The sequence below is a fragment of the Macrobrachium rosenbergii genome, chromosome 15 (genome assembly GCF_040412425.1).
Source record: "Macrobrachium rosenbergii isolate ZJJX-2024 chromosome 15, ASM4041242v1, whole genome shotgun sequence".
NCBI lineage: Eukaryota > Metazoa > Arthropoda > Malacostraca > Decapoda > Palaemonidae > Macrobrachium > Macrobrachium rosenbergii.
Genome location: NC_089755.1, coordinates 12,039,031 through 12,052,395, shown reverse-complemented (window position 1 = coordinate 12,052,395; position 13,365 = coordinate 12,039,031). Strand labels below are relative to the sequence as shown.

At 34.7% G+C, this 13,365-nt stretch overlaps 3 non-coding genes across 3 annotated transcripts; all 3 read left to right on the top strand.

Annotated features, from left to right (window-relative positions):
• Positions 1 to 1,652: 1,652 nt before the first annotated feature.
• Positions 1,653 to 1,723, top strand: TRNAC-GCA (transfer RNA cysteine (anticodon GCA)). The gene has a single exon. It is a non-coding gene; the product is annotated as a tRNA-Cys (tRNA).
• Positions 1,724 to 7,962: 6,239 nt separating this feature from the next.
• On the top strand, positions 7,963 to 8,034 carry TRNAC-ACA (transfer RNA cysteine (anticodon ACA)). The gene has a single exon. It is a non-coding gene; the product is annotated as a tRNA-Cys (tRNA).
• Positions 8,035 to 12,614: 4,580 nt separating this feature from the next.
• Positions 12,615 to 12,686, top strand: TRNAC-GCA (transfer RNA cysteine (anticodon GCA)). The gene has a single exon. It is a non-coding gene; the product is annotated as a tRNA-Cys (tRNA).
• The last annotated feature ends 679 nt before the right edge of the window (positions 12,687 to 13,365 follow it).

The following is a 13,365-nucleotide window of genomic DNA, read 5'->3' as shown; positions in this document are numbered from 1 at the left end:
AACTTAAGTAATATCTAAAAAAAAAAAAAGTTTAAATTTAAATTTGACAAATACTATGTTTTCGTGCATGAACAATGTAAACCTGGAACGACTGAAAATTTAAAAGATTATGACAAAATTTCATTTATTGATTTATTCCCAAAAGTTAAACCTTGGAAAACTTTAAAAAGATATCATTAGCCTTTCATGAAGTTTATTCTTCCGCCAATGCCAAAAGGGAGCAACTCCAAATGATTCCTGTCCCTACCTGACATCACAGGATGGCACAACATGATTAGAGGGCCTGGAGTGTGTTTCTGTCCCAGTTTTAGACTGAAGGTATTACGAGAATACTGTCATCCTCACCCTATTCACATTATAGCAAACCGGCTAGAATGCCTGAGAGTTCTATCCCCAGAACCAGACACCCTGAGTCCATAGTCCAGCCATGGTCCTACCACAGTTCTCACTATTTAGCTTTGGGATAAAAACAATCCCGCTATGATATTTTCCTATTTAACAGGTCCAATAAATTTTTAGCAAAAGTGGAAAATTCCACAAAATTCATCCAAACATATATGCACTATATATGCGAGACCTTGGACTCAAACCCGGGAACGGATTCCTGGGGTTCAAGAGCCCCCCTCACCAAGTCAAGGTGGTCCTAAATCGAGGGGGCCAAATACCTTAGCCAAATCCCGCATTAACGCCCTACAAAAATCAGTCACCAAAGACAAAGGTTTACAAATCCTTCCCTCGACTGCAACCAATCTTACATCGCCTTCACAGACAAATCACCCCAAAGATTAATACAGCATAAAATTACTTTAGTTACGGACAACAGAGTTTCCAGCTAAATTTTAACCACATAAATAACCATAACCACAGAATAAACTGAATATGTCTCGTATAATTTATAGTCGGTTTAATTGTCGGTTCAAAAGCCGATGGTGGGATCAGCCCCTTGATTTAAATAAATATATGCAAATGGGTCTCTCAAAAGGTGCCTGGGATTCAGATATTAGATAAAATCTTCCTCCAACCAACAATTAAGAAGATTAAAGAGAAATTGTCAACCGGGGTGCATTAACGGCTGACCTATAGATTTTGCATAAATACCGCTTTTCTGTACCTTTTCAATCACTATTTCCTGAGGAGAGAGCTGGTTTGGTCTCTGAACTGCCTTTATGTTCCACGTTGTTTGGCGTGTTTATACCCCCTTATATTTGATGGCATTCTGTTTTACCAGAAAATATTTACAGCTTTTATATATATATATATATATATATATATATATATATATATATATATATATATATATATATATATATATATATATATATATACACATCACTAAGGAAAATACTACCCTGGAAATCCAAGGTAAGATAAGCACATGTTTATTGTATCTGTGTGTGTGTGTGTGAGTAACAGCAATTCGTATAAAACTTCTAAAATTACTTTTATACTGAATCCACATAAAACTTTAACTCAAATTTCAAGGTACCTTTAAACATATAATTTTTATATCCACCTAATATGAATGTTCTTGTCACTAGTCTTCATAACTAAATAAACCTGACAAATACTGCTCATAAATGATACTAGCCAACTAAATGGAGAAGTTAATGGTGTAAAAAATAACACCTGTGATATATATCACATAATATCATGGGGGTGTAGCTCAGTGATAGAGCATTCGACTGCAGATCGAGAGGTCCCTGGTTCAATCCCGGCGCCCCTGGAAACATTTATAAAACAGACATCCAGTCCACAGATGTCTCACCCCATCTTCGGCAGATCAACGAAAATAAAATTTGCTACTGAGTAGGAGTAAGAAACTTTGCCAAAGAAATTCCAAAAAGAAAAAATCTTTCATACTTCCTGAAAAATTGGTCGCCTTAGTACAAGAAAAAATACTTTAAGAAGAAAAGAGGACCAATGGTATTGGTATCCTACGTTTGTGCACTTGCATGGGGGCTATCCCCCCTAGTACAAACACCACTGACAATAGTATACGACTTCTCTGTCACTGGATATTGCTTACTCTACTCACTTTCAAAAAAGAGCAGTACTTAAAATCTGTCAGATACATTATATTACATCTTTGTCCAAGCTTAGGGTTGGATCCCTAAGGAAATTTTATCGGCACTATTATATGGAAATTCATTGAAAGACTAAGATTCTTCTACATTCTAACATCATCCATAAGGAATACAATTTACATTATTTATATATATATATATGTGTGTGTGTGTGTTTGTGTGTGTATATACAGTATACATATAGAGCATTCTAACATCATCTATAAGGAAGTGCATTTACCAAGATGACCACCAACAAACAGCCCAACCAGCGACAATGCCGCAGCAGATCTGTCCGCCTGCCTCCACTCACGACGCACATCCCAGAGGCTCTGTTTTTCAGGAGTGGAGGACACCAGATGGAAGAAGGTCACAGCGTCATCACACAAAGCTGACGCGCCGTCCTCGAGCTCCTGGGCTGACAACAAACGTCTTCGAACAAAATGTGAAACCAGATACTCCATGTGGTTCGTTGCAAGGAGACGAATGTTAGATTGGGTTCCATGTATTACTATTTTCAACCAATCCCCCCAATAACGAGACCAGAGACACGACCAACAATAAAATAAAATTCCACCTGACAAGATTAAGACACTGACACACACACTTAAAAACCTAACCTTTGTCACCTACCCAAATATCTTAGCAAAATTCCTGATTAACGTCCAACAAAAATCATTCCCCAAAGACACAGGAGTTTACGAAATCCCTTGCCTCGGTTATGACCAATCTTGCATCTGCTTCACAAGCAAATCACTCCCCCAAAGATTAATACAGCATAAACGTTCATTTAGGTACACACAACAGAGCCTAACTATTTTCAACTCATACAATAACTACAACCACAGCATAAATTAGAATATGTCTTGTATAATTTATAGCAGTAATTTTCGTTTCAAAAGCCAGTTGGTGGAATCAACCTTGATTAAACAAAGAAATGTAAATGAATCTCTCAAGAGGCACCTGGGGCTGTGATATTTTGATAAAATCTTCCTGCAACAAATAACACCAAGAAGATTAAAGATATTGTCAACCGGAGTGACTTAACGGCTGGACCTATGAATCTTCAGTATAACACGGCTTCTTCTGTAACTGCATCTGCCATTTCCGCCTGAGAATATACACAATTTGGTTTCTGAAATATAGCCTTATTTTCCACATTTTGGCATTTCTATGGGCTCCTTATATTTCAAGTCATACACACACGCGCGCACACACACACACACACACACACACACACATATATATATATATATATATATATATATATATATATATATATATATATTATATATATATATATATATATACATATATATATATATGTATATATATATATATATATATATATATATATATATATATATATATATATATATGTATCTATGTCTGTGTGTGTGTGTGTGTGTGTGTGTGTAAGTGTGGGTAACAGCACTGTATAAAACTTAAAATAAATTTTATACTAAACTTATCAAAAAGTTTTAACTCAAATTTCAAGGTACTTACACATATATTCTATAGTCATCTATGAATATTTTGTCATTAGTCTTGGATAACTAATTAAATTCTCTGACAAATACTGCTCAAATGATACAAGTCCACCAAATGAAGAAGGCAATGGTGTAAAAATAACACCTGGGGCATATACCACCAGTATTATGGGGTGTAGCTCAGTGGAGAGCAGACGACTGCAGATCGAGAGGTCCTGGTTCAATCCCGGCCGCCCTAAGGAAAAAGATTCTATAATTGACACCTAGTCCACAGATGTCTCACTCCTATCTTGGGCATCATCGAAAAGAAAATTTACACTCAAATGCGTGAGAAGTCCACTGAGCTGGAATTTCCAGCCTTATAAGTCTAGCCCGAAAAATTACGATAAAGTACCACATAGGCTCACGTTCTTGTACTGTAACATCTACACACAATAAATACATTTACTCATCCATCCATACTAAAAAAAAGCATATTAAATTCATAAGAAGTAAGATTTAAAAAAAAAAAAAATTTTTAAATTAAATTCGACAAATGCCATGTTTTCGTGCTTTTATTTATTTATTTTTATATCTCATCTATCAAACCACAGCTCCTCATGAACAACAAAATTGGAACGACTGAAAATGTAAGAGATTATGACAAAATTTCATTTATTGATTTATTCCCAAAAGTTAAAAGTCGCCGTTGGTCACTTTGACACCACATAACACGTCTGACCGTTATCACCCTGCAATCTGAGTCAGACAATTGTCAACTGTGTCGAGTCGCTACCATCTAAGGGACCAGGGGTACTTGAATCTTTATTTCGCTTGTCATAAATATTTAAGGTAAAAAGGAAAAATCAAAAAGACATCATCAGCCTTTCATGAAGTTTATTCTTCCACCAATGGCACAAGGGAGAGCCGGCTCCCAAATGATCTCGTCCCACCTGACATCACAGGATGGCACAACATGATTAGAGTATCACAAGCTTACACCCACTTGCTAGGACTGGAAGGTATTACGAGAATACCATCATCCTCACCCTAATCACACTATGGGCAAAACCGGCTAGAATGCCAGAGAGCCCTTGTCCCCAGAACCAGACCCTGAATCCATACTCCAGCCATGGTCCTACCACAGTTCTCACTATTTACCTTTGATATAAAACCCAATCCCAGCTTATGATATCTTTTCCTATTTAACAGGCCCAATAAATATTAGTATTAGGGGAAAATTCCACAAAAATCAATCCAAACAAATATAAAATTATATATATGAGACTCTTGGACTCAAACCCGGGAACAGATTCCTGTGGTTCAAGAGCCCCCTCACCACGTCAAGGTGGTCCCAATTCGAGGGTGCCAAATACCTTAGCCAAATCCCTCATTAACGCCCTACAAAAATCAGTCCCCAAAGACAGAAGTTTACGAAATCCCTTCCTCGACTGTGACCAATCTTATACTGCCTTCACAGGCAAATCACTCCCAAAGATTAATGGCATAAACGTTCAGTTAGTTATGACAACAGAGTTTCAAGCATTTTTAACCACATAAATAACCGTTACCACAGAATAAACTGGAATATGTTTCTGTATAATTCATAGTCGGTTTAATTGTCGGTCTAAAAGCCAGATGGTGGATCAGCTTATCAACAAAGATATGGAATGGATCTTCGTATGCCTGGGGATTCAGATATCATAGATAAAATCTTCCCCAACCGACAAGTAAGAAGATTAAAGAGAAATTGTCAACCGGGGTGCATTAACGGCTGACCTATGGATCTTTTGGCATAAATAATTAATTTTTCTGTAACTTTTTCAATTACTATTTGCCTGATGAGAGTCAGTTTGGCCTCTGAAAGCTGCCTTTATTTTCCACGTTTTGGTGTGTCTATGGGATCCTCATATTTACAAATCCGTTTCAACAGAAAATATTTCACAGTTTTATATATATATATATATATATATATATATATATATATATATATATATATATATATATATATATGTATGTGTGTGTGTGTGTGTGTGTGTGTGTGTGTGTGTGTGTGTGTGTGTGTGTGTGTGTGAGTAACAGCAATCGGTATAAAACTTAAAATATCTTTTATATTAAACTACTCCAAAAAAGTTTAACTCAAGTTTCATGGTACCTTAAACATATAATTTTATATTCATCTAATATGAATGTTTGTCACTAGTCTTGATAACTAAATAAACCTTTCGACAAATACTATCCATAAAATGATACTAGCCGACGAATGAAAATAAATGGTGTAAAATATAACACCTGTGATAAATTTTAATTATATAAAGGGTGTAGCTCAGTGGTAGAGCATTCGACTGCAGATCGAGGTCCCTGGTTCAATCCCGGCGCTCCCTGAAAACATTTATAAAACTGACACCATGTCGACAGATGTCTCACTCCATCTTCGGCAGATCAACGAAAAGGAAATTTACATGACCGAATAGGAGTAAGAAATCTCTGCCAAAGAAATTCCAAAAGAAAAATGTTCCATACCTCCTGGAATTGTCGCCTAGTACAAGAAAATACTTTGCACTTTAAGAAGAAAAGAGGACCTACGTTATTGGCATGGGGGCTATCGTCCCTAGTGCTAATAATTCACTGGCACAGTATGTGACTTCTGTCACTGGATATTGCTTACTCTACTCACTATCAAAGAAGCCCAGTACTTAAAATCCGGCATATATATTATATTACATCTTTGTCCAAGGTTAGGGATGGACCCTTAAGGAAATTTTATGAGCACTATTTTATGGAAATTCATTGACACTAAGATTCTTATTCACTCTAACATCATCCATAAGGAAAGTGCATTTACATTATATATATATATACAGCTATATATTTATATATACATATATTTATATATATATATATATATATATATATATATATATATATATATATATATATATATATATATATATATATATATATATATATATGTATATATATATATATCTCTAACATCATCTATAAGGAAATGCATTTTACTAAGATGAACGAATGAATAGTCAATTAGCGACAATGCCGCAGCAGATCTGTCCGCTCGCTCCATTCACGACACACATCCCAGAGGCCTGCTTTATGGAGGACACCTTCAGAGGGAAAGAAGATCACAGTGTCATCACACAAAGCTGACGCCGTCTCGAGCTCCTGCCGGACAACGTCCTCGAACAAAATGAAACCAAAATACCTGTACATGTGGTTCGTTGTGATGAGACGAATGTTAGATTGGGTTCCATATATTATTATTTTCTACCATTCCCCCCATAACATGACCAAAGACGCGCCAAACAATAAAATAAAAATTCCACACCTCGACAGGATTAAGACACTGACACAGACACTGAGAAACTCTAACCCTTTTACTTTTACCTAACCAAATACCTTAGCAAATTCCCTAATTAACGTGCAACAAAAATCATTCCCCAAAGACACAGGAGTTTACGAAATCCCTTGCCTCGACTATGACCAAACTTACATCTGCTTCACAGGCAAATCACTCCCCCAAATATCAATACAACATAAACGTTCAGTTAGGTATGGACAACAGACCTCGGCTATTTTCAACCACATAAAAAACAATAACCACAGAATAAACTGGAATATGTCTTGTATAATTTATAGCAGTAATTTTCGGTTCAAAAGCCAGGTGGTGGAATCAGCCTTGATTAAACAAAGAAATGCAATGAATCTGTCAAGAGGCACCTGGGATTCAAATATTATAGATAAAATCTACCTCCAATAACTGATTAAGAGTAGAAGAAAAATTGTCAACGGAGTGAATTAACGGCTGACCTATGATCTTCTAGTATAAATATGGGCTTTTCTGTAACTTTTCTCACTTTTTGCCCGAGGAGACAAGACAATTTGTTTCTAAATATAGCCTTTATTTTCCACATTTGGGCATTTCTATGGGCTCCTTTATATTTGCTGGAATTCTGTTTTAACAAAACATTTTAGAAACATATATATATATATATATATATATATATATATATATATATATATATATATATATATAATATATATATATATATATATATATATATATATATATATATATATATATATATATACACATCAATAAGAAAAAATACTACCCTGAGCTAAAGTGGTGTGCTACATGTTTATTGTATCTATGTGTGTGGTGACTAACAGCAATTCGAATAAAACTTAAAATAACTTTTATACTAAACTACTCGAAAAAGTTTTAACTCAAATTTCAAAGTACCTTAAACATATATTTTAATAGTCATCTAATATCAATATTTTGTCACTAGTCTTGATAATTCAATTAAATTCTTTCAACAAATACTGCTCACACGATTCAAGTCCACTACATGGAGAAGGTAATGGTGTACAAAATAACACCTGTGATATATATCACTTAATATCAAGGGGGTGTAGCTCAGTGGTAGAGCATTCGACTACAGATTGAGAGGTCCCTGGTTCAATCCCGGGCGCCCCCTACCGAAAAAAATTTATATAATTGACACCCTATCCACAGATGTCTCACTCCCATCTTGGGCAGATCAACAAAAAGAAAATTTACACTGAATGGGTGGAAGAAATCCTTGCCAAAGAAAATTCCAAAAGAAAAAATCTTCAATACTTCCTGAAGAATTGGTCGTCGTAGTACAGTAGTAGTAGTAGTAGTATTAGTGTTTAACTGAGACCACAGAGCTGACTTTCAGCTCTTATAAGGCTGGCCTGAAAACTACAATAAAATACTAAATAGGGTCATTGCCCCTGTAATGTAACATATATACACACAAATACATTTACTCATGCTTCCACACTAAAAAGGTATATTAAAATTCATAAGAACTTGCTAATATTTAAAAAAAAAAAGTTTAAATTTAAATTCGACAAATGCCATGCTTTCGTGCTTTTATTATTTATTTATAATTATATCTTATCTATCAAACCACAGCTCCTCATGAACAACAAAACTGGAACAACTGAAAATTTAAAAGATTATGACAAAATTTCATTTACTGATTTATTCCCAAAAGTTAAACCTGAAAACTTTAAAAAGATATCATTAGCCTTTCATGAAGCGTATTCTTCCACCAATGGTACAAGGGAGACGCCTACTCCAAAATGATCTCGTCCCTACCTGACATCACAGGATGGCACAACATGATTAGAGTGGCCCAGGTGTAAGCCAGTCCTGCTTGCTAGGACCGAAGGTATTACGAGAATACTATCATCCTATCCCCTAATCACACTATGGGCAAACCGGCTAGAATGCCTGAGAGTTCTATCCCCAGAACCAGACCCCCTGGAGTCCATAGTCCAGCCATGGTCCTACCACAGTTCTCACTATTTAGCTTTGGATATAAACCCAATCCCAGCTATGATATCTTTTCCTATTTAACAGGTCCAGTAAATTTTAGCAAAAGTGGAAAATTCCACAAAAATTCATCCAACATATATATAATTATATATATGAGACTCTGGGTTCAAACCTGAACAGATTCCTGTGGTTCAGGAGCCCCCACCATGCTGGTGTGGTCCTAAATCGAGGGGGCTAAATACCTTAGCCAAATCCTGCATTAACGCCCTACAAAAACTGGGTCACCAAAGACAAAGGTTTACGAAATCCCTTCCTCGACTGTGACTAATCTTACATTGCCTTCACAGACAAATCACTCCCCAAAGATTAATACAGCAGAAATGTTCACTTAGTTACGGACAACAGAGCTCAGCTACCTTAACCATAAATAACCATAACCACAGAATAAACTGGAATATGTCCAGGCAATTTATAGTCGGTTTAATTGTCGGTTCAAAAGCCAGATGGTGGGATCAGCCTTGATTTAACAAATATAAGCAATGGATCTCTCAAAAGGTGCCTGGGATTCAGATATTATAGATAAAATCTTCCTCCAACCAACAATTAAGAAGATTAAAGAGAAATTGTCAACCTGGGGTGCATTAACGGGTGACCTATGGATTTTTGGTATAATACCGCTTTTTCTGTACTTTTTCTCAATCACTATTTCCCTGAGGAGAGAGTCAGCTTCGGCCCTGGAAATCTGTGCTCTTGATTTTCCAAGTTTTGGTGTGTCTATAAGGGCCTCTTATATTTGATGGCATCTTCTGTTTTACCAGAAAATATTTACAGCTTATATATATATATATATATATATATATATATATATATATATATATATATATATATATATATATATATATATATATATATAATATATATATATATATATATATATATATATATATGATTATTATCACTTTTGTATGTGATTATTTATCACACATTAAACATTAGTGGTGAAAAAGTTACTAAGAATGGAAATCTCGATTGGTTTTCGACTTTATTTCCAAGCCATTGACTTGGAAATAAAGTCGAAACCGGTCAGGACCTACACCCCGTTTCCTATTTTTCACCTGTGGTAATGTGCGATATATATATATATATATATATATATATATATATATATATATATATATATATATATATATACATCATTACGAAAAATACTACCCTGAACTAAGGTAAGATAAGCAAATGTTTCTGTATGTGTGTAAAGGTGTGCGAGTAACAGCAACTGTATAAAACTTGAAAATTACTTCTTTTTTATAATTTAACTACACAAAAACTTTAAACTCAAATTTCAAGGTACCTTAAACATATAATTTTATATTCATCTAATATGAATATTTTGTCACTAGTCTTGATAACTAAATAAACCTTTTCGACAAATACTGCTCATAAATGATACTAGCCAACTAAATGGAGAACTTAATGGTGTAAAGGATAACATCTGTGATATATGTCACTTAAAATCAAGGTGGTGTAGCTCAGTGGTAGAGCATTCGACTGCAGATCGAGAGGTCCCTGGTTCAACTCTTGCTCTGGGAAAACATTTATAAAACTGACACCCAGTCCACAGATGTCTCACTCCCATCTTGTACAGATCAACGAAAAGAAAATTTACATTGAATAGAGTAACAAATCCTTTGCCAAAGAAATTCCAAAGAAAATCTTTCCATACCTCCTGAATTAATGCCTTAGTACAAGAAAAAATACTTGTACTTTAAGAAGAAAAGAGGACCTATGTTATTGGTATCCTTCGTTTGTGTACTTGCATGGGGGCTATCGCCCCTAGTACAAACACCACTGACAATAGTATAGGAATTGTCTGTCACTGGATATTGCTTACTCTTCTCACTATCAAAGAAGTGCAGTACTTAAAATTTGTCAGATACATTATGTTACATTTTTTGTCTAAGCTTAGGATGGACCCCTAGGAAAATTTTATGGGCACTATTTATGGAAATTCATTGACAGACTAAGATTCTTTCATTCTTAACGTCATCCATAAGGAAGTGCATTTATTTATATATATACATACACATACAAATATATACAGTATGTATATATAGTATATATATATATATATATATATATATATATATATATATATATATATATATATATATATATATATATATATATACATAGAGCATTCTAACATCATCTATAAGGAAGTGCATTTACCAAGATGACCACCAACAAACAGCCCAACCAGCGACAGTGCCACAGCAGATCTGTCCGTCTGCCTCCATTCACGACACACATCCCAGAGGCCTAGTTTTTCAGAGTGGAGGACACCAGATGGAAGAAGATCACAGCGTCATCACACAAAAGCTGACGCTGTCCTCGAGCTCCTGCCGGACTATCTCCTCGAACAAAATGAAACCAGATACCTGTACATGTGGTTCATTGTGATGAGACGAATGTTAGATTGGGTTCCATATATTACTATTTTCTGCCATTCCCCCCATAACAGGACCAAAGACGCGCCCAACAATAAAATAAAAATTCCACACCTGGACAGGATTAAGACGTTGACACAGACACTTAGAAACTCTAACCCTTTTGCTTTTGCCTACCCAAATACCTTAGCAAAATCCCTGATTAATGCCCAACAAAAATCATTCCCCAAAGACACAGGAGTTTACGAAATCCCTTGCCTCGACTATTACCAATCTTACAACTGCTTCACAGGCAAATCACTCCCCGAACGATGGATACAGCATAAACGTTCAGTTAGGTACAGACAACAGAGCTCAACTATTTTTAACCACATAAATAACCATAACCACAGAATAAACTGGAATATATCTCGTATAATTTATAGCAGTAATTTTCGGTTCAAAAGCCAGGTGGTGGAATCAGCCTAGATTAAACAAAGAAATACAATGAATCTGTCAAGAGGCACCTGGGATTCAAATATTATAGATAAAATCTTCCTCCAATAATGATTAAGAATATTAAAGAGGAATTGTCAACCGGAGTGACTTAACGGCTGACCTATGGATCTTCTTGTATAAATACCGCTTTTCTGTAACTTTTCTCACTATTTGCCAGAGGAGACAAGGAAAGTTTGGTCTCTCTAAATATAACCTCTATTTTCCATGCTATATTTTGGCATTTCTATGGCTCCTTATATTTGATGGAATTCTGTTTTAACAAAACATTTTGCAGTTATATATAATGTATGTATATATATATATATATACATTATATATATATATATATATGTATGTATATATATATATATATATATATATATATATATATATATACATGTGGTTACATATATATATATATATATATATATATATATATATATATATATATATATATATATACATATATATACACATACATATATACACAATCATCAATACGAAAATACTACCCTATACCTAATGTAAGATAAGCACGTTTATTGTAACTGTGTGTGTGTGTGTGCGCACGTGTGTGTGAGTAACAGCAATTCGTATAAAACTTAAAATAACTTTTATACTAAACTAATAAAAAAAGTTTAACTAAAATCAAGGCAAATCTTAAACATATATTTTATAGTCATCTAATATGAATATTTTGTCATTGGTCTTGATAACTAATTAAATTATTTCGACAAATACTGCTCACAAACAGATACAAGTCCACTAAATGAGAAGGTAATGGTGTACAATAACGTGATATAATATATATCACTTTTAAGACCAAGGGGGTGTAGCTCAGTGGTAGAGCATTCGACTGCAGATCGAGAGGTCCCTGGTTCAATCCCGGGTGCCCCCTAGTGAAAATAAATTTATATAATTGACACCCAGTCCACAGATGTCTCACTCCCATCTTGGGCAGATCAACGAAAAGAAAATTAACAAATGAGTGTAAGAAATTTCTTTGCCAAAGAAAATTAAATAGAAAAAAATCCTCCATACTTCCTGAAGAATTGTCATCTCAGTACAGCAGTGCAATAGTATAGTAGTATTGAAGAAGCGAATCCAGACCACTGAGCTGACTTTCACTCTTAAGGCTGGCCCGAAAGATTACGATAAAATACCACATAGGCTCACGTTCTCATACTGTAGCACATACACATGATAAATATATCTACTTATGCTTCCACACTAAAAAGGGGTATTAAAATTCATAAGAAGTTAAGTAATATTTAAAAAAAAAATTAAATATAAATTCGACAAATGCTATGTTTTAGTGCTTTTATTATTTATTTATTTTTATATTTTATCAATAAAACCACAGCTCCTCGCGCAAATAAACAAAACTGGAACAACTGGAAATATAAAAGATTTGCGGACAATATTTCCTCATTTATTAATTCATTCCCAAAATTTGACTGCCGCTATCAAGTACTTCTTTGAGTACCACATAACACGTCTGGACCGTTATTATCACCCTGCACTCTGAGCACTAGGGAGTCGGGCCACATAGGCTGCTCATAAAGTGCCAGTGTCAG